This window comes from Micromys minutus (assembly GCF_963924665.1).
Source record: "Micromys minutus genome assembly, chromosome: 3".
Classification (NCBI taxonomy): Eukaryota; Metazoa; Chordata; class Mammalia; order Rodentia; family Muridae; genus Micromys; species Micromys minutus.
The window spans coordinates 56,037,441-56,064,259 of NC_137972.1; positions in this window are offsets into that span (position 1 = coordinate 56,037,441).

Here is a 26,819-nt window from a genome sequence, read left to right on the forward strand (position 1 = left end):
CTGGCTGGGAGACCAAGCTGCTCCTCTCTGCCCCTGGGGTCTGTGAGGAGTGACTGCAGGCAAACCTCAGCTGTGACTCCAGGAAGCCAAGCAGACAGGGGATTAGTCTCAACAAAACTCAGAGACTTGGCAGCTAAATTCAAATCAAATATAGTTTTTGATGTTAATTCAAGGAGTCTAGGCAAAAGAGCTGAGGGATTTGCTTCTGGAAATTGTATCAGGAGATGAAGGAATTGTAACTGCTATGAGTCACAAGAAGAGTGATTTGGGGATCAGGAAGAATCTACTCAGAACAGCTTCTCTTTTCCGTGGTGTAGGTAGCACCAGTCTTTGCTGCCATGGTGACAGGCTGGCACCAAATGCCAGTGTGGAGAAAAGCCAGCTCTCCTCCCTTCAGAGTGCACAGTTACTGGGCCTCCAGAAGCAAGAGCAAGAGCCAGTCACAGTGACTGGCCAGACAAATGAAACAGGAGCTCAGGTCCCACACTACACAACATCCAAAGGTGCTCTTATGAACTGAGGTGACTGGCCAGACATCTGTGTTAGTCAGCTCTCCATCACTGTGACAAAGTACCCGAGTCTCATGGCTTTGTACATCTCATTCCACAATCCATTGGCTCCATTGCCTTTTTGTCTATGACAAGCATGACACAGCAGAAGCTGGTGGCAGAAGAGGCTGTTCACCTCATTGCTGCAGAAAGGCAAAGGGAAAGGGCAGGATCTCGCTATCCCCCTTTGAAACATGCACAGTAACTTTCTTCCAGGAGGTCTTATAGCTCATCACTTCCCATCACTCCCAAGGCTGGGTTCCATCCTTTGACCCTTGGCCTTTTAGGGGGCACTCATTATACAAGCCTCCACAGCAGCAGCATCTCTCCTCGTGTAGGCACAGGGCTTCTCCAGGTGGACCAGCCTGTCTTTCCTCATAAAATGTGGTTCAGAGAAGTTCAAGTGCTGACCCCCAGCAATTCAGAAAAGTACCCGCCCGAGGCAGGAGCCATGGAGCTTTCAAGGTCATGAGGAGTCACAAAAGAAGAGGTCAGCTCCCACCCCTAGACAGGAGAGTGGCAGTGTTCTGAAGGAACCCAAGGGGTCCAAGGCACAGAAAATGTCTTTGAGGGCATACCACACTCACCCTGGGGGTGGGGGGAAGAGGAAGAATTCCTGCAAATTTCTTGCTCAGCTGGATAATGGGGTCTGCTCTGGAGAGAAATGGTCATAGCATAGGTTGTGTTCTAAGAATTGAGAAGCCCCCTTCCCTAACCCAAGCAAACATGCAAAACCAAGCAGAAGACCAAGGAGGAGGCAGGATTGTGCTGTTTGAAGATAGAAACAACTGCCTAGAGTAATGCTTTCTAGAACATTCCACCACACAAGCATGCCTGTCCTTTCTCCTGTCCATTACAAAAGTGGCTACCAAACTAAACCTTTGGAATGCAGCAGGGAACAGCTTGTCAACACCATTTCATTTTTATAAGCCAGAGCATGGCTTTAGACAGCTATGATTAGCGAACAGTTTCCACAGCATCATGCTGGGCCTGGGGCTGAGCATTATGCAAAACAGTGGCTGGAAGGGAATTTCTTAAAGTGCTTGCTGTCAAGCATGGGACCCTTGGGTTTGATTCCCAGGACCCAAAGGAAACTAGTATGAGGCTAGAAAGAAAGTTCATCTGTTAAAATACTGTCTGATATTCCAGAGGAACCAGATTTGGCTCCAAGCCCCTACATGGTGGCTCACAATCACCTGTAACTCCAGTTCCAGGGGATCCAGGGCCTTCTCTGGCCACTGTGGGCAAGTGCACACACAAGCAGGCAAATTCTCATATACATAGAATGAAGTAAATCTTTAAATAAAAGACAATCTATTAAAAGCAATGCTTTACATAAAACATAAAATCTAAGACACTAGAGAAGGGAGGGGCTCACTCTCACCAGCAGCTGAGGATGAAAAGTGCCCAGAAAAAGAAAAAGGCTAAGACAACCAGACACCTCATTTGAGCAGAGCTTTGGTGCTCAGCAAGGAGGCACAGAGTTGGAAAAGATGGTGAAGAGTCTACCCGGAGCTGCAGAACAATGCAAAGATGTCAAATTGATAATCAAAATCCAAATTGAATTTTTGATAAAAAATTTTAAGAGGAGAAATTGACAAAAGTATTCAAAATATGAACAGATTCATCAACGAGAAAGAGTGGATAGGCCAGAAATTGGCCCAGGAACACCAGTGTTTGATAGCTGGTAAAGATGGCATGAAACCTGGGAGAAATGATGGATTGTTTAACAAATGGTGTAGAGAGAGAGATTTGGGGAAAATAAAGCTAAATCTTTCTTATACTTAAAAAAAAAAAATCCCAAAGCATTAAAATTCAAATGTCAGAAATGAATCTAAAAATGTAATAGAAGAAAACGTGGGTGATTTTTTTTTAAATCTTGGTGTGAAAAAAGTCTTTCTAAGCATGACATAAACCCCAGAAGCCAGAATGGAAAGGACTGAGAGATCTGACAGTGGAAAAGTACAGGGTTCAGGTCAGCAAACACCTATCTAACAAGATAAAAGACCCAAAGGTCGGCTTTCCCTAATAGGAAAACAATAGCAACAACTTAGGAGCCATGGAGGAAGGAAGTCACTCTACCCTAGGAAACCAGACGAGGTGAAAGGGGGGAGGGGAGTTACTAGAGACAGGCTTGTGCCACCCATAAAAAGGCACAACAAATGGGAACAAAAGCAAGCAGAGTGAAGGCTGTAGCATTCATCTCCCATTGAAGATAAACAACCCAACAGAATGCTCCCTGCCTCAAAGGAGTGGCCACCGAGGATGGGAAACAGAGAAGGTGCTCCTGTGAGCTGCTTGGGGACAACTACTGTCATGTCAAGTTCTAAGCTTTTTCCTGGAAGCTTTACATCTAGAATTGGATCATCCTCCATTCCTAGTTCACAAAGCTCAATGTGAAGAGCAGGATACCATGACACCCTCCCTTATAATACATTTGTATACACACAACCAAAGGTCAGACAGTGGCGACTGGATGACCCAGTGAGGTACGTGAGCCTACAGCAGCTGAGGACATGCTGGTAAGTAGACTGTTTGGGGCAGTGTGCAACTTGCTGTTAAAAGAAGCAGGGGGAGCACCTCTACAACTCTCTCTCTCTCTCTCTCTCTCTCTCTCTCTCTCTCTCTCTCTCTCCTCTTCTCCCCCCCCTCTCTCCCCTCTTCTCTCTCTCTCTCTCTCTCTCTCTCTCTCCTCTTCTCTCCTCTCCTCTCCTCTCCTTCCTCCTCTCCCTCCCCAACCCTTGAGCATATGGCAAGAAAATCCAGACTACAGGATGGAACTATAGGTAACCATGCCCTGATGGAGCTATAGGTAACAGTGAAATTGCTGATGGCTGTTTGAGAGCCTCTCACGCCCAGTGCTTCCACGGCAGCCCGGTGCTGCATCAGGACACCTAACACAAGTAGGGTCTGGTATGTGGCAGCCAGAGGACCAAATATGAGGACAGAGAAGGTGGTCTGGGTGCTGTATGAGCTGAGTGGCCACAACCTCCCTGAATACAAAGAGAGACTCTTAGAGCTGCCAAGCTTCCCTGTTGTTTCTCCAGAACCTAACAGAGGCCTGTGTCTTATGACAGCTGACTGTGGTAGAACTTCCATATGACTCACAAGACTGTGAGGGAATGTCACTGTTAGGTCCTCAAAGCGAGGACCCCCACACTCTGTCCCAGGAAAGGTGACACCCAAAATCACTCAGGATAAGCGGCCTTGATGCAAACTGCAAGAGGATTTTATTTCCAGCGTGCTGGGGCCCACAGTCATACACCACACAGGGGTAGAGGACTGTGGACCCTGAGTGCAGGATCGGGACAGCTTTTATAGGGTTCACAAAAAAGCCTGGGAATCCCAAACCAATCATTTTAAATTATCTAAGCCCACACACCGGGGACCAATCAGTTCCCTATAGTCTCAGAGGTCTGTATTTGCGTGGTCTCCTGGGTGGTGGTGACAATACACCCAGGATAAGTCACTAGGGCAGAGGGTTTCTATGGTACAAGCAGTTTGCAGAAGCCAGATAAGCGGTTAAGTCAGCTTATCTCCTGTTAACTTACTAGGTCTGGCTTGTGTATCCAAGGGCCTGTCCTACGCCCTTTCACCCAGTTTCATACAGAAAGCAGGCTCCGGAACAGCAAGGAGTGTGGCCTTATATCTACTTATTGGCAGAGAGCAGGGTCTGGAATTTGAGTTATTTGAGAGTTCTTAGGTGTGGGGGTTAAGGCTCCTTTAGAGTGAGGTAGTTTGGGGTCCTTGGAGGGGTTAGGCTATATTTTTTATCCTTTCAGTCACCATCTAGCTGATACCCTGCAATAGCATGCTAGTCAAGGCTCTGCGTGAGCCTCCTAAGGGATCTCCCCAAAGCATGTGCTATGGCTTTGAACATGTGGCCCTTGTCCTGTGACTGACCTACACAGACAGGTCTAGCTCATTCCTTTCTAAGGGCAGTTGTGTGCTGCAGAAGTCACAGAGGCTGCCATTGCTCCAGCACAGCTCAGCTACCCCTCCTCAGTATCTACTTCCTCCTGCCACAAGTCTGCCTCTGGGCTCTGCTACAGCATCCAGGCCTACACCACACCCAAAATGTCGAAAGTTCTTGACCGGTAGAAACGCTGGTGGAAGACCCCTCTTCTTGGCTCCTCCACTACAAATGAATTGGCTGCATCTTTTCCTTTTTAGTCGGGGTACACGGGGTCTGCCTCACTGGCAGCCATGCCCGAGCCACTCCCCACCCCGTCCCAGAAGATTTCTCACCGTCTGCCAGTGCTCACTGTTGGAGGGAAGCACCAACCCCCGGCATTTGTTTGAAGGAAATTAGATCCTCACCTCCCCACTAATGAAGCCAGGCTGTGCAAACAGGGAGGCGAGGCAGCAGGCTGCCTGTCTCTCTGGTGGGTGGTGGCCCAGAAGTGTGCGCCCCAGGTGTCTCCAGAATGCACGACTGACAGAGCAACCCACGGCAAGCTGGCTCACGGCTTCCCCAGGTGACACATCGTAGTAGGTGTGTATCCCAGCCCAGAGCTGTGAGCAGCAATCTTCCTGATAGTGCCCTGGGCAGAGAGCACCCCAGCTTAAGAGAGGTCTAGGTCTCTCCCCACCACAGGCACCCAGGTTTCATCCTCAGGGCATCAGCCTCCTCCTCCCTACCCAGTACAGAGCCACTTGTGGGCACATGGATCTTTTAAAGTTCCGTTTTAATTGAGATATAACTCTGTAACATAACGCTTGCCATTTTTTAAAATGGACATGCCAACGGTTTCTAGAATATTCACTTCTTTTCATTATACCCAAAGAAACTTGTATTTCTAATGCTCGTTCCCCATGCCATTCCTCCAGCCCCTGCAAGTCACTAACCCACTGTCTTCCTTTGTGGATCTGCTGCCCTACAAACAGAGTCACATGGTATCTGATCTCTCCTGATCAGCATTTTACCCAGCACAATCTTTTAAAGACCTTACGGAAACATGTTCTTTAGTCTTCTGCATGGCTGAATAATATTCTATTAGATGTACAAGCCACATTTGGCTTGTCCCCACTTCTGGGCTATTATGAATAATACCCCCACAAATATTCAGAGACTGATCTATGGCGATGTTGGGTTAATGGGGAGTCCCCGAGTAGGCTCTGCCACTGGGCTTGGTCCGCTGGGGGAGACAGAACTCAGGAAGTTGGGTCACGCTTACCCCACACTGTTGCTGAGCAGGTGTCAGGCTGTGGGAAGCCACAAGGCACCTGACAGCCAGAGCTCACTTGGGGGTCCCCAGGAAAGCAGCTAGACTGGGGTCCTCCGATTCTCAGGCGCTTGGACACCCAGGCTCCACTAGATGCCGCAAAAGAGAACAGAGTCCCCCCGCCCCACCCCACCCCGCAGGCTGGGTCTAGCCCTGGTCAAGAGGAAAAGAGTGGAGCGGAGTCGTCCTTGGCTTGTCTGCAGAGGTTTTGGTGGCGGCTACGGCTGGGAGTGCAGAGAGGCCTTCTACAGGAGATTCGACAGCTTTAGGTGAAGGGCTTTCTCTACAGCTCACTACAGTGGATCACGATGAAAAGAGACAGTCCATGGTTTTAAGGCATTTATTGTCATGGAGGAAAGTCGATGAGTAAACTTTCTCATACCCCATACCCTGACTTCTCAGGGTGGACCTACCTTTTATAGGGAGGAGCGTCTGGGAAGAACAGCTAATTGGCTGAGCCTCCAGGCATTTAGGTTCCTCATTAAAACGAAGATCTGTCTTGAGCCTATGTGACTATGGCCACATCCTCTACTTGTGGAGGGATTTGAGGTGTTACCCTTATGTGACTGATGGCTTCAAATCTATGGAGGGCTGTGGCTAATGACAGGGTCCTGGTTTCAGGAGTAAAGGGAAACTCATACCATCCCTTTCAGGGTCACTGGGGTCTCAAGCCTCATCTCAACTGGGAACCAGGGTGCCTTTCACAGCCCATGGCCCCACATGGGGACATGACATCCCCAGGGCTGCAATGTGGTGCTTCTAAAGTTTGCATTTTGAGGAAGCATCAGGCCACTTTGGAAAGTGACCCACCTATCTAAGCAGCAATGTGCCTGGCTTTGGTGTCTCCAAGTTTGACTTAACCTTGTTACTTCCTGAATCCCATCCTGAGGTTTAGGTTTGCATTATTTCTTTGATGGCCGATAAGGTTGAGCACGTTTTCTTTGTCCTGCACGTACTGGCCATGCAGGTGCCCCCTTTGGAAAACTACAGATACCTGTTTTGGGTCAGGCAGCTCATGTTGTTGTTGTTGTTGTTGCTGCTGCTGCTGTTGTTGTTGTTGTTGCTGCTGTTGCTGTTGCTGTTGTTGTTGTTGTTGTTGCTGCTGTTGCTGCTGTTGTTGTTGCTGCTGCTGCTGCTGTTGTTGCTGTTGTTGTTGCTATTGTTGTTGTTGTTGTTATTGCTATTGTTGTTGCTGCTGTTGTTGTTGCAGGAGTTCATTATATACTCTGAATAGCAGGCTGTAAAATCTGGGCCTGGCCTATGAAGCATCTTCTCATTTCGTTGTGCAAAATGAGTTTCTACATTTGACAAAATCTAGTCTACTAATTTTTTAAAATTTTTATTGATTCTTTGTGAATTTCCATGCACCCCAATCCCACTCATCTCCCCATCCCTCCATATACACCCTCCACCCTTGTAATCTTCTCCCAAAGAACACAAAAATATAAAAACAAACAAATACAAAAGATATCTTGCTGTGGAAACTGTGGTGTGTCCCCGTTTACCCTTTCACCACACAGCTTTACCTGAAACTGTCCATTGCAATGGCTCATTGGTCTGGTCCAAGGCCTCTGGCTTCTGCTACACCATCAATACTGGATCCTCTCCAGGACTTCTCTCAGACATCCTTTTATCGCCCTGAGTGATGGAGATCCTGAACTTTGTTTATGCAGGACGACCCCTTCGAATACTCCAGCAGTTCATAGATGGGGTAGATGCTGGAGTTGGCCACCTCAAAGCCCTGGATCTTGACCTTGAATGGCTGAGTGGTTCAAGCTGCTAGCTCTCCTGTATCTGTACCACCAGGGCCATCTCTCCCACTTTGCCCAGGTGAGGGACAGGGCCAGTTCTCCTGCCGTGACAGCCAACAAGGCATGGTCTTGCCTCTCCTGTGTTCACACCATCGAGGCCAGTTCTACCATTGATGGCAATTCTCCCACGCCCACACAACCAGGGCTGGTTCTCCCACACTGCCCAGATATGGTGGGGGCGGAGGGCAAGATGGGAGGTAGAAGGTAATCACACAGCTTTCCTGCCTACTATACGCAGCAAGGGGTTTGAGTGAGGGAGCGTTTCTCCTGAGCTCACACCCTCAAGGCAGGGACAACTCTCCCAGGTTGCCCAGGTGAGGGCTGGGGCCAGCTCTTTTATGCTGCCCAGGCAAGGGGTGTGGCAGCTCTCAAGTTCCACAGCTGGTGAAGGGTGGGGTCAACTCTGCACAGCACTCAAACATCAAAATGGTCCTGCAGATAACCCAGACTACACACATCTACATGGCCCACAGACATCAACACAGACCGCTGCTGCTTCAAGGCCATGGACCCAGACATGGCCCTCAGTGGCAGCACAGGCTGCTCACTCAGGCTGTTCCTCACCATCATCATGTTTCCAGTTCCTCCTCTCTTCACAGTGCACACACTGTTCAGCTTCTCTTCCTCTCCCATCTCTCCATCACACACTTGCTCATCAAAGTGGCACCCACCTACCTCCACATGGCAGTGGGTGTGCCCCTGAGAGTCTTCCACTTTCTTACCTGTCACAGCCAGTTTATTTATTTTTAAGCCAGGCATGATGGCACACATCTTTAACCCCAGCACTCAGGAGGTAGAGGTACCAGATCTCTGTGTGTTCGAGGCCAGCCTGTTCTACAAAGTAAGTCCCAAGACAGCCAGGGCTACATAGGGAGGTCCTTACCTCAAGGAAATTCATTCTTTTTAGATTGATGTGGTTTGGTGCCCTTCCAAACAAGCCATGGAACACGGACTCAGCCCAGGACTTGTCCAGGGTAACAGGCTTTGTCTCTCAGAACCTTCCATCTTCAACCCATACAGACTCACTCTGCACATGACATGAGGCAGGTAGGGATGTTCTTGACTGATGTTGCAAGAATTTCTTCTTTAGGGAAGGTGTAAACAGCATCTGCACCTTCCTCCTAAGGTCAAACCAAAGAATGATCCCACAAGTTCCCCCCTATGGGAAGAGTCACACCAGTCTAAACTTAAGACCTGGGTAAAGGGTTATAAGCAAGAGCATGGGAGACCCTACAGAAGTCACACTGGAAAGTCTTCACAATGGAAATGGCTTTTTCACAGACACGCAGTGGAACTCCCTCCCCTAGTCTTCCTCAACATATAAAGTCTAGCACCTCCTTAGACCCCAAGGTCTCATGTAATTAGGGAAATTTTACTTACCGCTATTTGAGATGGGCATCTGGATGCTCAGATGACATTCCCAGCCTGTTCCTTCTGTGAGGATATGTCAGCAGCCACCACAGCCAGTTTAGCTTGTCTTTTGCGAACAGCATAGCTGCTCTCATGACGATGCTAGGCTCTGGGGATAGGGCTGTATGAGTGGTCACCATTATCAAAAATCAATGCACCTTAAGTTTTTCCTAGACTCTCTGTTTTATTGTACTTTTGTTTATGGAAATTGGAACACAGGACCTTGCATGTCTTTGGCAAGCTCTCAACCACTGAACTACATTCCCATCCTCTTTCTGTGTTCTAAAAGTTTCTTGGGAAGTTGCCTAGACTAGCCTAGAAGTTGCAATCCCCCTGCTTCAGCCTTCTACACACTAGGCCCGGTACCACATATCTGCAGTCCCAGACACTGAATTGCTTAAATATTCTGTGTCCTGCATCACTAGCTCAAAGTAGCCTCCTAGGTCCTGTTGTTGGAAGCATAGCTTCTGTGCATTCTAAACACTAGAGCGTTCTTTGTTTCCATGTTCCCCATCTGCCCTCCCTGGTCTCAGACTCCTTTATGTTCAGGAATGGCTGTGAGAATGGCCTGGATCGCCTGAAATCCAGCCAGGGACATGGTGGACATCAAGGGGCGTTTCAGGGACAAGATACGGGTAACAAGAGGAAAGAGATTCAAGGAGTACCAGAACATGTCATTTGTAAAAGTAGGAAATGACTTTGCTATTTTAAAACTGAGTTGAAGACCTAATCAAAGCTAGAAGCTCCAAGAACAGTATATTTATTAACCACACATGTGACTAAGGATCGATCGACATCTAGAATATTGAAGAAGATTAAACACCCCAATAAAAACAGTCAAAGGAAAGCTGGGCATGGTGGTGCAGGCCTGTAAGACCAGCTGTATGGAGAGGCTTAGGCAGGAGATTGTGAATTCAAGGCATGCCTGTATAACAGGCAGTTTGAGGTCAGCATGGACAACTCAGTAAGACACTGTCATAAAATAAAGCATGGGGAGAACACAGCTCAGTGATAGAGCATCTGCCTGGTGTTCATAGCATATCCAGGAGTTAGAAAAAAAATCAAGAGTTCAAGAAAAGTTCAAAGAAAAGGTGTGGGGGTGGGGGAATGACACATGTGAAGGATGCTTCAGTCGTTAGTGTCACCGGTCCCTGGAGGGACATATGTTCAGATGCACCACCTAGCAGATTCACTTCAGGATAAAAACAGAGTGCTGCTGAAGACACAGAGCTCAGGAAACCTCTGGGGCTGGGACGCTGACGTCATAGTGTGGGTACTGAAAACAGTTACATGGTCTCTGCTAAAGGTCTCACCCCACCAATAGTGCCCTGCTCCTCAGTGAGGAACCCAAGCCTGTGTAACCTAAGACCCATGTGCAGACACTTAGAGAAATTTGCTACTGACAGGCTCAGGTGGAAACAATACCCTAGTGGCTTGGCCATACAGAAAAGGGGGAGGTCTGTATATAGCTCTATCAGGACAACATCTTTACTTGGGAGAAGATGCCAGAGTCCAAAGGGTGTTTGGACTCCACTGCAATGAAACCTGAAAAATTGAGCTGACCAGACAGATGTTTTTTTAGTACCCATGGAAGGTCTGGGGTGATGGGTGATAGCAGAGAATCTATCAACCAATGACCATCTGGCTGTGCATATAAGCAGAGAGGAGACTCAGCTGTAGCACGTGGGCCTCACCAGCCTGACCTTAAGACACCAAGGCAAGGTTCAGGCTGTTGACTGGATAGTCACTTCAGGCAAGCACAGCACAGACAAACATGAGCCCTGCAAAGTCAGAGGAATGCTTTGTGGCCTGAGGTTTAAGCTTGGCTTTTTAAAAAACTGTACTATGCTAAATGGCCAAACACAGAGGCCACATGCTGCATGGGACAGCATCGGGAGTGCTGGGCTCCAGAGGGCAGAGAAGATCACTGCAGTTTTTGCACTGGGTTGGGGGAGGGTCCTTGGTTGCCATGGCAGCTACCTTGCTGTAACTATTTGTCAAGACCTACTGAACTGTGTACTCAGAGGGGTAAATCTTACCGTACGAAAATTCTAGCTCCAATTATGTAAATTATACACCCCTGACTTTGCAAAAGTCAGTTGAGTGGAAGAGAATTGTGAGATAAACAATCACACAGGTGACTGTGCTGAGGTGGTGGAGGAGGAGATGGGACAAGGGACAAGGTTACCAGATGAGCGTTTTTAAGTCATTGGAGGTGACTAGGTAGTTGTTCTCTCCTGCCCCATCTTCAAGTTGCATGTGTTGGTATCTGTCCTGGATGCAAGGAGAGCTCCCTCCTCCAGGATGGGGCTTCTGAAAGCAGGCAAGCCAGTCTAGAAGGTATTCCTGCCAGGTGCTGTGAGGTCCGCAGTGTGGGCATGACAGCCTGCTGCAGTGTGGGGAGGCAAGGTCCCTTCTTGTAGTCCAAGGGAAGGATAACTTGGGGGCTCTGGAAGCTGAGATTGCTCAGGGTATTTGTCCTGGCCCTGAAGTGATCCAGGTGTAAACAGTGCTCCAGAGGGAAAGCACAGAGGGGAAGGGTTTAGTTTGCCCTAAAGATAAGCTGGCAGGAACATTTCCCGTCTTTGGGACCTGGGAGGGTCTGCTGACCCTTGACATAAACGTACTAGAAATAGTAAACTAAACACAGGCTTCCTCTGGACTGAGATAAACTCATGCCAGAAGAGGAACTAAGCAGAGACAGAGACTTACAGAAAGATTCCACAGGGGCTGGGGAGGGACTCGGTAACTGACCACCCGCCTTGCACAAATGAAACTCCAGGTCCCGTCCCTCACACTGAAAAAAAGCAAACACTCTGTCATGCATATGGTGTTGCCCTGGGTCTCTGGCCGAGCCTGCAGCAGGTCACAGGGTAGTTGGTGATGGAGTGAAGAGATATCCATTACCATACAGGCTTCCCACTCCCAGCTGCTGAGGGGTCTAACTCCCTCACCTCTGCAAGGCCCCTGGTGGACTTTGCCATTTCTCCCTCCACAGTACAACTCTGCAGATAGCTCCCATGTCTGTGATGCTCCCCACCTCTTTGGATAACCCTAACCCTAGCCTGTCTAATTCATTAGGGAACCAAGTTTCAGGTGTACTTCCCATAGCTCAGGGAAGCCGCCAAATGCAAGGCCAAAACCATGGCACTTTTAGACCTCCAGGGACCCAGTATCAGTTGCTATGATAGGCAGTTTCACATGTCAGGAGTCAGAGGGGGCTAGGACTGGCTAGGACAGAGTCAGGACAGACATACAAGACATGGCCACTGTCCTCCACTAGGACCCAGACTCACTGGGCACTTGCTGGCAGGATATAAGATGATAATGGAACAGGTGGGGTAAAAACAGACAGGAGGCAGGCTTCTAGCTGCCTAGGACAGTGGCAGACATGGACTGGTTCAAGTCACGTGCATTTGGGAGACTAGGCTTCTGCACTAGGTCCTACTAGAATCCTTACAGATGTGGGTCCTGCAGAGCTGATATCAGGGATAAGACTTAAGGCTTTTAGGTGGCATGTTCCAGAATGGAGCAGCTTCTCCCCAGTGGCTAGGGAAGGGGAAAGTTCTCAAGGCCTCTCTGCCTCATCTTTAGGGCATCCTCAGCATGAAATCCTTTCCTGGCCTTTCTCTCCTACCCAATGCTCTTCACACCTCCCTCTCCGGGGATTCTGCCCATCCTTCCCGAAGACCCGGTGTTTCCCCAGTTTCTATGCATTGAAACTGGTGAGTGATAGGACTGCACAAGCTGAGTCTATACCCAGAACTCTCCCTTCTGTGCGACCCCCACAATCCCAGAAGTGCACAGCCTGGTTCGTTTTATTCACAGGATTTGCTGAGTCGGATAGTTGACACTGGGGTGCAGGTGGTGAGGCCAGCATGGGCTCTGCACCAATCAGCATCAGTTCTGGCTGTGCCCATGAGGAGAAAGTCAGCTTGGGCAGAGGAGACCAAGACCGTTTCTTTGAAGCTGCTGGAGAATGTCCGTGTCTTTCTGTAGCCTAGGCAAGCCTCCGTGCCTTCCCCTTCTCACTTGAAAGCTGCGGGATGCCTGTACTTCTGTGTGATCACCTCCCTGCCACCTCTCCTGCTTGGTGGGGGTTGTGGTGACTTCTGGGCTTCAAATCCTAAACTCTCAGCAAGGACTAAGGAGGGTGGCCTTGGGCAGTGACAGTCAGGGACCTGACACAGCAGCTCCTAGCCCTCAAGTGGCTCTACTCTCTGAGTCTGGCCATTAGCTTTCTCTGGGCACCAGGAAGCTGCCACTCTCCCTGCCTGGCTTTTAGTCCAGCACAATTAGGACCCATTATTTCTGCCGTGTTGATTCTTGAAAAATCATTTTAAATTGCTGTCCTTTCTCTATGCTTTGGAAAAGGAACGCACCAAAGAAGATGAAAACAGAAAAGCGTGCTCACACCCCCTGCCTGGCTCCCTATGCCCCCCTCAGTTCCCCCATTTCTCCTGACCCGTTCCCTTGGCAACCAGCAACCGGCTGCTGCAGTATTCAAAGGGAATCTCACAACCACACATCAATGAATTCAGAGGATGCTTCCAGCTGCCTAAGATGAGAGGATGGACAGACAGTCACCCAACCACCCCAAGAAGACATGCAGACAGACAGCCATGAGGATCAGAGAGAAAAAGACAGAGGAGGAAAAAAAACAGCATGCTGCAGGGAAAAAGGCAGAGACTCCAGTGATGCCACGGTGGCTAGGCAGAGTAAAGCAAAGACATACAGGCAGGACAGGAAGAGAGAGCCAGAAGACAGCACACACACACACACACACACACACACACACACACACACACTCAGAGACAGACAGACAGGGTGTGAGGAGAAAGAGAGACCCTGGGACAAGGCATAGTTGGAGTGCAGACTGATGATATAGGCCACCTGCTGTCCTCTCCCATCTCGTCCTCCCTCCCCTCCTCCCTCCCCTCCTCCCTCCTCTCCTCCCTCCTGTTCCCAAGTAGACTTCCCTTGTCAGGCTGCACCTTCATCTCTTCCTTCTGCCTCTCTGCCTTTCTGACCATGATTAGCTTTTTTTCCAAAATAGAAGGGTCCAAGTCAGGCGCATTATCCTGACACCATCTTGTCCATCCCTAAAGGTGGGGGTAACTCTGCTACAGTCCCTGAGGTGCTATTTCTCAATTTCCAGCAAGGCTCATAAAGCACACAGTGAAACTCATCTACACAAAGCGGCTCCAGAGAAGCCAGTGGTCCCTTAAAGATGATCCCAAGCTCAAAGCCATATATGGCCCCACATGGGGCAGAAAGAGGCATACCAAAGATCTCAGCACTGGCTACACCCTGGCTCTGCTCCTGACCCCTGCCTAGCTTCACCCCAACATATCCCCCAAAGTTCTGGGTTCCTTACACGTGCCTGAAGAATGCTGGAGAAGGGACCTAAGGACAAAAACTGCTGAAGTCAGAGGTTGGAGTTAGGGCAAAGGCCATGAGTCACGCTTAGAGACAGAATGACAGGCCAACTTAGAAACAGCCAGTAGCTCTGCTGAGGACCACCATGGGCAGCACAGAGCCTCCCTAGGCCTGTATATAAGCAGAGAGCTGCAGCCCAGAGTGGCCACTCCAACAGGGAGTGTTGGCTCTCAGGAGAGATGATCAAAAGAACCAGAACCAATCTCAACCTTGTTGAGTTGCAGGCAGCACACACCCAGCAGGGAACAAGGAAGCAGCGCAGGCTGCTGAGGAGCCCAGGATGCAGCTGTAATGGTAGAACCTCCTAGATGTGATGGGGAACCTAAGAATGCCCTGTTCCTAGGTACTGGGAGAGCCTAGGAAACAACTCCCCTGCCAGACCATGGAGAAGCCTGGGGTCCCTTCTCCTGAATGCAGGGAAAGCCTGCGGGATGATGTGCAGTCTCAGCAGGACAAACCGTGCCAGGCTCTCAAGAGGCGCTGAAACACGGACTTTTAATACCCACTCTTAGTTTAATTATTGATGGCCGGTTCCATTTTTAAACAGCTGAAGGCAGAATGAGATTCCAGAAGCTAAATTGCAGCCGGCAGTGCTTGACTATGTCAGTAAAGAATGAGGTGCAGGCCAAGAAAACTTTGACTATTTCCAGGTTACATCTTGTTTTACATGTACTTTATGCTCATTGTAACTAGTAAGATTTTAATGCATACTATCAAACCTTTAAAAAAAAATCAAGTACTGACAAAAATGTATTCGTATACTTTTATGCAAAAAATGCTTAAAGTCTGTACATTTATCTTTGTTTTTTAAAATAAAGTTGTTCAATTTAAAAGAAGATACAGTGTACAGGGAAGGGATTTTGAAAGACTCTACTGTTCATTTGACAATCAATTATTTTGTATGGAGTTCTGTTATAAAGCAAAAAGAGTATATGTAATATTGAGATTATCTGGAAAAAACTTAGAGATGACTTGTGAACAATAAAAATGTTAAATTAAAAAAAAAAAAGAATGAGGTGCAGGATCTCAGTCTAACAAAAGGGGGCGCCCTTGTCAGGACTATGGGTATAGGGGGAGGGACTCCTCAGGCCAAGATGCAGTTTCACCCATCCCTGCCTAGGAGGGGCAGGTATACTGCAAGCCCAGGCTGTTCGGTGGAAGACCACAGTTGGGAGGGGGGATGGGCAGGAAGGACCTCAGGTGAACGTGAGAGGGCCTCCGTGAGACCCTGTGCACAGGGAGTATCACTGTGCAGGCCTTGTGACCTCTGCTCATAGCCAGCAGTGACTCACAGAGGATAAACAGCCTACAGCCTCTGAGGCATCACAACCCTGGACAGCATCCAGGGGCTGCCCTGAGGCCACCAGGGAGAGATCTGTGGACTGGTTGTAGGGTGGGGGGCTTCAGGCAGGCATTCTGAAGCACAGCCTCTGGGCTCAGACCTGGTGACACCAGGAGGTGTCCTACTAGGTGACCAGACTGTAAGCTGTGTCATTATAGCCCCTTGCCTCAGTAGTCAGGAAGGCCACTGTCCTTCAGGGGTCTATAAAGCAACTGAGGTCATGATGGAGGTGGTCCAGATGGCCAGGCCTGCAGAGCTGAGGGAGGTACCCACCATCCTACCGGCCTCTTTGCAGCTTCAGCCTGCCCCCACCGAGCCTGCCTTTGTATCAGTTCCCCATGGGCTTAGGTAGTTGATGCTCTGTCACTTGCAACCAGATATATATCACCCTGAACTTACTGACTCAGTTCTGGATTTTTAACAAGATCCCCAGGTGATTCATGCCAAGCCTCACTTACGAACAACTGATGTTCAGGGCTGCCAATTAAAGGGTTGTGTCACTGGACCCAGCTCTTCGTGAGGAATCTCATGCTGAATTCCCACAGGCTTTCCCCATATCCGTGTGAGCATCCCTTGTGTTCCCCCATCCCTGTGGCCCACAGCAGGACAGGACAGAGCCTGAGGCTCCACCCACTCCAAATCAGCCCCAGGTCCCTTCTGGAAAGGAGAATGACATAGAATGGAGGACAGGTCTGTGTCACAGAGACAGCATGGAGAACAAGGGGTGGGGGCCTGTTCCAGGTGCTGCTCTAGTGAGCACCAGGCTGCTGTTTTAGGTGCCATGTCTGTAATACAGTCCGGAAGGTCCAGATGTGGATATGAGAGCGACAAAACCACAAAGGTCAGGTTAGCTTCAGCTCAGATGTCTTGTGGTTGAAAACATGAGCTTTCCCTTTCTCTCCCTTCTTTCTTGTTAGGGATGGAGATGTGATGATGGGAGCTGGAGCAGCTTCTCTGGGTCTGTGATGGTTATACCACACATATACGATGACAAATATCTCGTGAAACACAGAGCTGAAGGACTGTGGAGGATCAAAGAACCAGAACTAGTTATTCTCTGGGCTTTGTCTACAAAGAGAGGATGGGTAGCAGGTGAGGATGCTGAACAGTAAACGGCCATGTAAGCAAATAATAATCCACGTATAATAGTAAAATGGATGGTGGCCATCCCTTAAATTCTAAAATGGAACAAGGGAGGAAGTGCATTTCCAGATAGAGTCTGGGAAGAACTCTGCAGAAGTAACATCTAAATGCAGCCCTAAATAAATAAAGACAGTGAAGAGGACTTAAGAGGACTGCCTCATTAGGATGTGGAGACATGTCGGCCATAATCATGATTGGTGAGTTGGAGCCCAGAGAGGACTTGCTGATGTCAGAAGACCCCACCAGGAAATGAACACACAGGGCTTAGAATAGGGAGAATATTTACAATATGCACTCTGAGGAAAGGCTTCCATGTGAGGAGAAGATCAAAGCAGCCGGGAAAGATGCTACTCGGTGTGAGGGGATAGGACCATGTGTGCACACAGCTTGCAGAGTCCATTTAGGGATGTGCATATGTCCATGTGCTCAGGGCTGACCACGTGGGACTGGACAACCTATCAGGATCATGCCTGGAGAAGACAGCTCCTCATGTTCTCCACAGCTACCACTACCTGTAGCTCTTCATCTACAGGTGGAGCTTTGTGAGAGTTCCACATCCTTATACAGTTGGGGGAAAGTAATTGGTTGGCCATTTTGGAAAAGTGACTTGTATGTCTAAAGCCAAGCACACATACCCCAAGTGAGCCCTCTTTTAGGTCTGTACCCCACCGAGATCCCAGGCACAGCTGCAAGAAGAGGCATATACTCAAGATCACCAGGCCCTGTGGACACCCCAAATGCAGACACACCCCACTACTGGTGACACAGTGACACCAGGAAAGGGAGAATTGCATCCTGGAAGACAGAGCCTTTTTTTTTTAAAGATTTTATTTATTTTGTGTATGTAAGTACACCTTTGCTGTCCTCAGACACACCAGAAAAGGGCATCAGACCCCATTACAGATGGTTGTGAGCCACCATGTGGTTGCTGGGAATTAAACTCAGAACCTCTGGAAGAGCAGTCAGTGCTCCTAAACACTGAGCCATCTTTCCAGCCCATGACAGAGCCTTCTGAGTACTACCAGCACGCAGGCCTCTGTGTGTCTCATACCCTCCCAGCCTCTGGCTTTATGGGCAAAGTTATCTGACCATTACCAGTGGATGGTGAGACCATTCAGTAGTGGAATGGAGGCAATGTTGTGGGACTTTTTCAGGGAGGTCATGGGGGTCCTGAGGGAGAAGAGTGTGGCATACCAGTCCTTAGTCATAAGCCTGTAACAATTTTATGCCATTCACCTAGTATCAGATAGTATGCCCCGCATGAGGAGCACCCATGGCAGGAGAGAGGCAGGTGGCTAAGAAACATAACCCCAGCTGTAACCACTCCCTTTAGCACAAAAGCTCTCAGTAGGGTGGGAAAGTGCTCACCATTGCCTCTGTGCACTTCATTGGGAAGACTGGCCTTCCAAGGCTGAGGTGTCCATGCAAAAGCTGATGACCATGACACCCTGCCAGGTAGGCTATGTACCGTCTAGTTGTCTGTCTATGTGACATAAGGCAGGGTCATCTGGGAAGAGGGAACCTCAGTTGAGACCATGCCTCCATCATATTGGTCTATAGGAGCACTTTCTTGATTGAGGATTGATGTAGGAGGGTCTAGTCCAGTGTGAGTAGTGCCACCTCTGAGGGAGAAGTCCTAAATTGTATAAGAAAGGTTGAGCAAGCCATAGAGAGCAAGCCAGTAAGCAGTGCTCCTCCCTGCGTTCTGCATTAGCTCCTGCCTCCAGGTTCCTCCCGGGATCATGCACTGACTAAAGCTGTAAGGTAAAAGAAACCCAGGCCTAAGTTGTTCTTGTTCATAGTGTTTATCACAGTGGTGGAAGGCAGACCAACGCCAGCTGCCTCATAGTAGAAGAGAAAGATGGAAATTTCAAGCCTCATTACATCCAACCTGATAAAAACTGACCCAAGCATCGTGCAGCTGAACAAAAAAAAAAAAAAAACAAAAAAAAAAACAGATCCATCAGACTAGTCAGAGAATAAGATCCGAGCACAGCTTAAGAGCACAGGACTGCAAGGCTGGCTCGAGCAAGCGGCTCAACATGTCCACAGGCTAAAGGAGAACTCTTGAGATACCCTTACTTTTACAAATAAGTTTAATAAAATTCAAGATCTAGTCTTAATTTTTCATAAAAAGAAAACTCTCAGTAATAAAAATGTTAAAATAAAATTTTCTTTTTTAACATAGTAGAGTGTAATTGAATTCTCCATTGCTGTGATTAAATCAATTGAGATAATCAATTTATGATGAGGAAAGGTCTATTTGGGCTCATGGTTTCAGAGGCTTCAGCCGATGGTTGCTTGGCTCTATTGCTTTAAGCCTGTGGCAGCACATTGTGCCTTGGTAGAGAAAGCCTACTTACCTCATAGAGACTAGAGGCTAAGAGAGAAGAAGAGGCTAGGGTCTCAGGAGCCCTGTGCTGATTTGAATATGCTTGGCCCAGAGACTGGCACTATTAGGAGCTGTGGCCCGGTTGAAAGAAGTCACTGTAGGGGTGGACAATGAGACCCTCCTTCTAACTAAGTGGAAGCCAGCCTTCTAGCAGCCTTCAGATGTAGATGTAGAACCCTCAGCTTCTCCTGCACCATGCCTGCCTGGATTCTGCTATGTTCCCATCTTATTGATAATGGACTGAACCTCTGACCCTGGAGCCAGCCCCAATTAAACTTGCCTTGGTCATGGTGTCTGTTCACAGCAGTAAAACCCTAAGACAAACCCCTTCAAAGACACACCTAAATGACCTCACTTTCTCCCACTAGACCCCACCCCTTAGAGGTTCCATCACCTCTTACTAGTGACATGGGCTGAAACCACATCCTCCATACTCGGGCCTCTGCAGTGTCAGCTTCCTTTCACACACTAGCTACCCTGCCTTCCAGACTGGATTCCAGCCGTTTCCATTCTGAGATCTACAATGAGCTCCTTGTTTCCTCTCCTTCCCTGACGACATTGATTCTCTCCATTCTACACTCTGGTGCTGCCATACCTCCCTGGTGGTCATCTCTCATTGGCTGCTGGTCCTCTCACAGCCAGTGTTCTGTACTGGTTTGGTGATCTACACACAGACTCTCATGTTGGTGTCTGAACTTTGGTGGATTCTGCTTCTGTTTACTTGTGGCTATGAGGGACAAACCAGAGGGTCCCAAGAAATCTCTCCAAAAGCTTGTTTCCTGGACCCTGGGCCTTTCATGACCCTAAATCTACCCATCACTAAGGCCTCTCCCCTATGGTGATCTCAGCCCTGCCCTGTGTGCAGAAATCTGAGGACCTTCACACTAGTCCAGTTGCCTCTGCAGACCGGGGCTCAGAAGCTGGGCTTTGCTCAGAATGCTTGGTTTGACAGTTTTGCAGAGCTGTCCCAGATTCCCGAAAGAGAGAAGACAGAACAAGAGAGACAAAGAGAAAGGCCTGCCCATGCCATTCCTGGGGATTCAGAGTAGGGGAGGAGGGAGCACACTTAATCTGCCATCTGTGTCTTTTAAATTTTTGAATATAAAAATAGATTGTGACAGTTGATAATAAATGATAATCGAAGAATAAGCTTGTTTTAAAACCCAGAAAAGTAAGACGGGCAAAAAGAAGGACCGAGACTTGGTCGCAATCAGCTGTAAGCTTCCTGGTGGCAAGGGTGAAGAGGGTATACAAGGATCAGTGAACACTGAAAATTCATAGGTTTGTTGCTCCCTCAGCAACCCATCCTGCTGAAGGAAAGCAGAAGGCATCAGACTTCACAAGTGCAGCTGGTGTTACTGCAACAATTACTTCATGGCTGTCAACTTAAAAAGAAAAAAGGTTTATTTGGCTCCCAGTGCTGGAGGTCTCTGACCATTGCTGGGTGGGCAGAGAGGCAGCCTGGTATCAGTGGTGGAGGAAGCTGCTCACTTAATGTCGGTTAGGAAACAAAAAGAAAGAAAGGGGTGGGCCTCAATATCCTATCCCCTACAAAAGCCCTCCCAAATCATCTACCTCCCTCCCACCAAGCCCTACTTTTATATTGCCTCTGCTACCTTCCATAGCACTACAGGCTGAAGAGACCTCAGAGACACTTCAGATTCAAACAATGTGAAAGGTGACATTGTTTCTGCTATGGGTGAACCAAAGCTAGTGTCAGGGTCATACCCCATAGACACTGACTGCAGTGGTGCTCACAGCAAGCAGAGAAACAGCCTGCGGCCCAACATACAGGCAAGTGCAGAGAGGCCACTCCCAACATGCTGGCCAAGACCTTCTCAAGCTGATCTTTCCCAAGCCAGTGTGTGCAGTGCCACCTGAAGGGTCATCTGAAGAACCATCTGCTGGGTCACCTGGCCTTGGGTGTCTGGCTTCTGGCAAGGGAGGGCTGGCCTCCACAGCTAACAGATGTGGTGTCTCCTGTCAGCCTATGATAACCAACCCTGGGACACCCAGGACCAGATAAAAAATGGAGGTCAGAATTCCCTGTGGATTCTGCTAAGGGACAAGGTCAGCTAGCTCCCTGGGAACAGCCTTTGATGTGAGTGCTCAAAATTCCTCAGTCAGCCTTCCCATGTATGGTGGTTTGAATATACAGGGCCCATGCAAAGTGGCACTTTTAGGAGGTGTGGCCTTGTTGGAAGAAGTGAGTCACTGTGGGGGTGGGTGGACTTTAAGTTTCTATGCCTAAGCTCCGCCCAGGGCAAAAGAGCCTTCAGGATCAAGTCACAGAACTCTCAGCCTCTCCAGAACCATGTCTGCCTGCATACTGCCATGCTTTTCTGCCATGATGATAATGGACTGAACCTCTGAAACTGTAAACTAGCTCCAATTAAATGTTGCCCTTTATAAGAGTTGCCTTGGTCATGGTGTCTGTTCACAGCAATAGAACCCTATCTAAAATGCCATAGATAATGCTTTCTGATATGGCAGGGCTTGCACAATTAATTTGTAGATCTGTCAGCTCTGAGGACAGGGTCACATCTTTATGGTACAAGCATAAAAATGGAGAGGGTTAGTGATGTGTCCTGGCTAAAAGAGCCGAGGGGTCAAGCTCTGTGACCTTTGCCAGCCACTTGGGCTCTGCACCCATAGCCCCCTGGACCTACTCAGAGCAGGAATAAACTGTGCAGGAGGGAGACTTGGTGGGCACAGTGGATCTGCTCCCGGGAAAGAGGCACTTCAAGGATACTGTGGCCCTGAGTTACGCTATGGAAGCAGAAGCTGTGGCTTCTAGAATGGAGAATGAATGCCCTGAGTTCAGCTAGCCTCCAGTTGGCTCATCCAGGCACCTGGACTTCATCTTCTTCCTCCCATTAAAACTGCTTGCCATATACAGCTGTTATGTTCACCTGTGACACCTGACACCTGCTCCTCTTACAAATGATGGTAATAAGGAGCAGTGAAGGACGTCACCTGACAGCTCCCTCTGGAGAGAAAGAAACAGATGTGGGGAGGGATTCAACGGGAAGCTGGGATGAGGAGTGGGGAGCTGAGGGGTCCAGATGGAGGGGTGTCAGTGTTAAAAAGACTTTTTTCTGACAGGACCCCAGGTGAGTCTAGAAAGCTAGGCCCAGAACCAGCTTATGGCCTGGAGCAACCCAGGGGCCTGGAATAATGAGGCCCACCTTTGAGAAAGGACATCTGCTGCTGAGGACATAGTGAGGTGTCAGGAAAGATCTTCAGTTGCTTAGGGAAACAGGGCTATTGTGGAACTTCCCAGGACATTTCTAGAAAGAACTGCTTGGCCAGGATCTGTCAGAGTTGAGCCAGGACTGAGCAGGACCTGCCTATAGTATGGAGGGTCTATGGCTTGAGCCTCATCTAGTCCCCAGATCAATGTGGTAACTGTCAGTCCACCTTGCTCTCCCCTGCTGGTCTAGGAGACATGGTTCCACAGGGAAAGGCAGCCCTGGGGAGGAGGCCCTCAGGCAAAGGATGCTCCAAAGGATTCTTGGGCCACAAATATCCTGCTGTTCACAACTATCTGGAGGACTGGTCCATTTCTAGGTAGGGATAGGCATCCAGGGTGGGTCCTGCAAGTTGAGCAGGAGCTAAACTGTTACCATAGAGATAGTAGAGAAGACTATTCCATCCTTCTCAGGGTAGCTAGGGTAGGTGAAGCCATCTTCCAGGTGGGTGTAGGGCCAGACACGGTCAGTCAATAATCCAGTCAAAATTATTAATCCATAATGATCCAACCAGGATCATCCCTGGGGGTTTTGGTCAGCACTGTTAGGAAGAAGGTGACTCTTTGGGAGGAGAGAACCAAACCTTGGGAAGAAGATGCAGGGCCCTGGTTGACCTTTTGGTCACTGCTTTGGGAAGCAGTGTCCTGAGTCACAGGAAGTCCAGCAGAGAAAAGAGATGCTGGTAGTATCACTGGAGCACCTGGATCCAGTCATCCCAGAAGTCTATGCTGGATTTTTAGTTTTATGAGCTAATACATCCTTACGTCTTGCAAAGCCAAAGAGAGAGCAGAGAAATTACACCTGAAAAGCAATGGGAAATCTCTTGGCCCTTGACGTTCCTCCTGGTGATGCCCTGTCTCTATTTAAAAGAAATATTGGAGAGTATTGGTGCTTAAAGGTGAGAATCTGAAAGACCTGGCTATGGGGAAATGCTAGAGAAATCAATCAAACAAACAAAAGGATAGTTCTGATTTCATCTAGAGAGGCTAGAGTAATAATGCTTACCTAGAATGGACACATAGGGCCTGATGCCTCCTATCTCTAAGTGCAAATTGCTGTGTGTAAGTCAGCCAATGTCCCCAGTGTATGAGGACAGGATGGTAAGGCAGCTGTCCTTGATGAAGACACAGGAGGAAAAGGAATGTCCAAGCCTCTCCTTCTGCCATAGCTGGGAAGTTCACAGCCCTCTCAGGCTCCTTGCCCCCCACCCCTTAGCCTCTCAGATCACCCTTGAACCTGTGAAGCATCCCCACCCCACCCCATCCTTTAGGCCCAGGCACATATTCCCATCATGTTTCCAATATCCCCTCAGGTCCATGCAGTTCATCCAGGTCCCTCCACAGTCCCCACTGCCTTTCAAAACTCTCAACAGCCCAGTGCTGACCTGTAGTGTCAGCCAGGACTCAGAATCCTATAAGCTGTAAGCTCTTGTAGTGCAGAGACACCCATTATGAGGACCTGCTAGCCATCTGAACATTTGGTGCTCCAGAGGTAAATATGCATGGACCAATTGAGATGCTATGAGGTTGCCAAGAAGATGCCCAGAAGACTGAGTAATGAAGCCCAGGCAGCAAGGGGAAAGTCAGACCCCAAAGCCAGCTTGGGAGCCATGCACCACCCTGAAACAGGTATTTCTGCCTTGAGGGTGACCAGACAGACTGTTCAAAACAGGAATAAATGCAAAGTCCCAGGGGATTCCCAAATTCAGTTGTGTAACTGAAGGATGCAGAAGGCCCAGCCACATAACCACTGCTCAAATCAAACTAATAATATCCAAGCTCTACCCAGACACAGGTCAGTGGTAAAAGTCCACCACCAGAACAACATCATATAAAGCATAGAGACAGGAGGGAAGTGCAATTCTAGCCAGGCTTCTAGGACTCAGGTTGGCGTGAAGCCTGTAGAAAGCCCACATCAGCTCACCATTTCTTAGCATCCCACCAGGGCCTCAAAGTGGGCTCAAAGGGGGTCTGTGAAGTTCTTTTCTTAGCCCACCCCATGTGGTATCGGGAAAGTGGACCCTGCAAAAGGAGGCTCAGAGGAGAGCTGGCCAGGATCCAGGAAACTTCTCCCCCGCCTCGTCAGCTGTGTAATTGGGCTAATTCTGCAGTATTTGGGCTCCAAGGCCTTTGTTTCCCTTTGTGGGTAACTCCTGCTTGGAACACACGCTACTCCTTTTGTGAGCACTAAACCCAGTCCTCTCTGATAATGTACATGAATGTGTTTCTGATGGATGTGTTCCAGGGCCTTTGTTGCCTCAATTAAGGGATAATGAACAAGAATTGTTTGTATTTGTAAAACAACCCAGCCATTTCCCGCTTTCCGATTGGCGGGACCATGCGTCTTAATTAAGCACAAAGACTTCTCACTCCATCCAAAGGCTGCAATGGAGGATGGAGGCACTAGGGAGGAAAGAGTCTGGTGTGGTTTGTGGTCCCCCTGGAGTCTCTTTGCCACCAGGAGGAGCCAAGGGTCAGTGTGGCCATAGACAGAATGACAACCAGGGTACCTACTACCCTGGTCCCACTCACTAGCTACGAGATACCAGCCTGAGTCTCACCTGTGATGAACGGTGGCAGCCACTTTCCCTGCAAGAAGGCAGAAGGACCCAGGTTAGAGCGGCACTGGACCTAGAAAAACCCTATGGCGGGTCACTCAACCCAGTTGTCAAACGGCATCAAGGTTTCCCTGGGAGATATAGTCACCATTAGAAGGTAGGTCAGGCAAGAAGGTCTTGTGAGCCTCCACAGACCAGGCCTCCAGAAGCTGATGCAACTGAAGGGCCCCAGCCAGGCCCCTGGGTGACTCACTATGTGACTGGATGTCCCAAAATGAATGGTGTCACAAAGGTCCCTAGAGGAATGTCCTTAAGCCTGGTAACTCCGAGTAGGCTTTCTTTTTTTTTTTTTTTTTTTTTTTTTTTTTTTTTTTTTTTGCATTGAGTAGGAATTCTCTGAACCTGGGAAGTCCAAGTTCACAAGATGGCATGCTTCATGCCTTAGGGCTCATTTAGAATTCACCAAAGCTGCCTTTCAAAAGGCTTTCCTAAATGTGGCACCCTTACCCACCCATAGGGGACCTTCACCCACCTGCCTTACTTACCCAACATCTGGGACCTTTATTTCCTGCCTCATCTATGTGCTGGGGCATCTAGGGGCCATTTATTAGGTATCAGTTCCCATGATGATAAGGGAATGGGCAGGAATGAGCAGAAAGCCAACAAGGGGAAACCAAGGCACCTCAGTCAGCACAGGTCAAGAACAAAGAATACTGCCCACCAAGTCCTGAATTATAGGGATGCTCTGCTTTTCTCCTGACAGGTACAGCCAAGGCCCAGCCTGAGGGAGTTAATGGCTGCAGGTGCTCACTAGCACCTCAGCTGCTGCCTAGCAGAGTGCAGACAGGAAGACACTTTCCCTATGTGACATCACCTGCTGGCTCAAAACCTCTGGGAGCACCCCACAGAGTGAAGCCCAGCTAAACACAGGCTGTCTGCCCACCCCATCCCCCTGCTCTTCTATTAACTAGGGTACCTTTGTGGTACTAAAACCATAGGGTGCAAATACATCAGATGATGAGGGAGACAGAATAAGGGGTCTCTTGGCCCCTGACCCTTACTAGATTAACCTCATGCACGCTCTAACCCAAGGAGGTACAGGTCTGCCTGTTGCCACCACCACCTCCAACCCTTCCATGAGAAGTATGGTCTTCAAGTGACAGGTGGCAGAAGGTGCCTGGGTTGTCATGACAACAAGTAAGGTCAGCACTCAAGCTGAACCCAGACCTCTTCTGCCAAGACCTTGGGGTAAGAAGGTGGGCTCTGCTCTCTGGGTCAAGCCCCCAGCCTGGAACTTGTTAGGAGGCACCACAGTGGCTCCTAGACACAGCTTTGTGATTAGTAGGCAAGTTTCCTGACAGGCTGCTTTGTGGCTTGTGCTATCCTCCAACTGAACTCTGGATCTCTGGAGGATCCAAGGACCAACTCGATGAATGACCCTGGGGAAGAATGCCTAACTTATCTCGGCCCCTCTTTTTATGTTTTCTTAATACAAGATCTCACTCACTGTGCAACTCAGTCTGTCCTCAAACTTGCAGTAATCCTCCTGCCTCAGCTTCCCAAAACTGAGATTATAAGCATGATCATAGCTCCCCTCAGTCCCTCTTAAAGCAGTTTGCAGGTAAATCTTGGACCTTGGCTGCTGTCCTGCCCACTATTGCTCCCTTGGCCTCCTGTCCCTGTTCTGATGAGCCCCTTCAT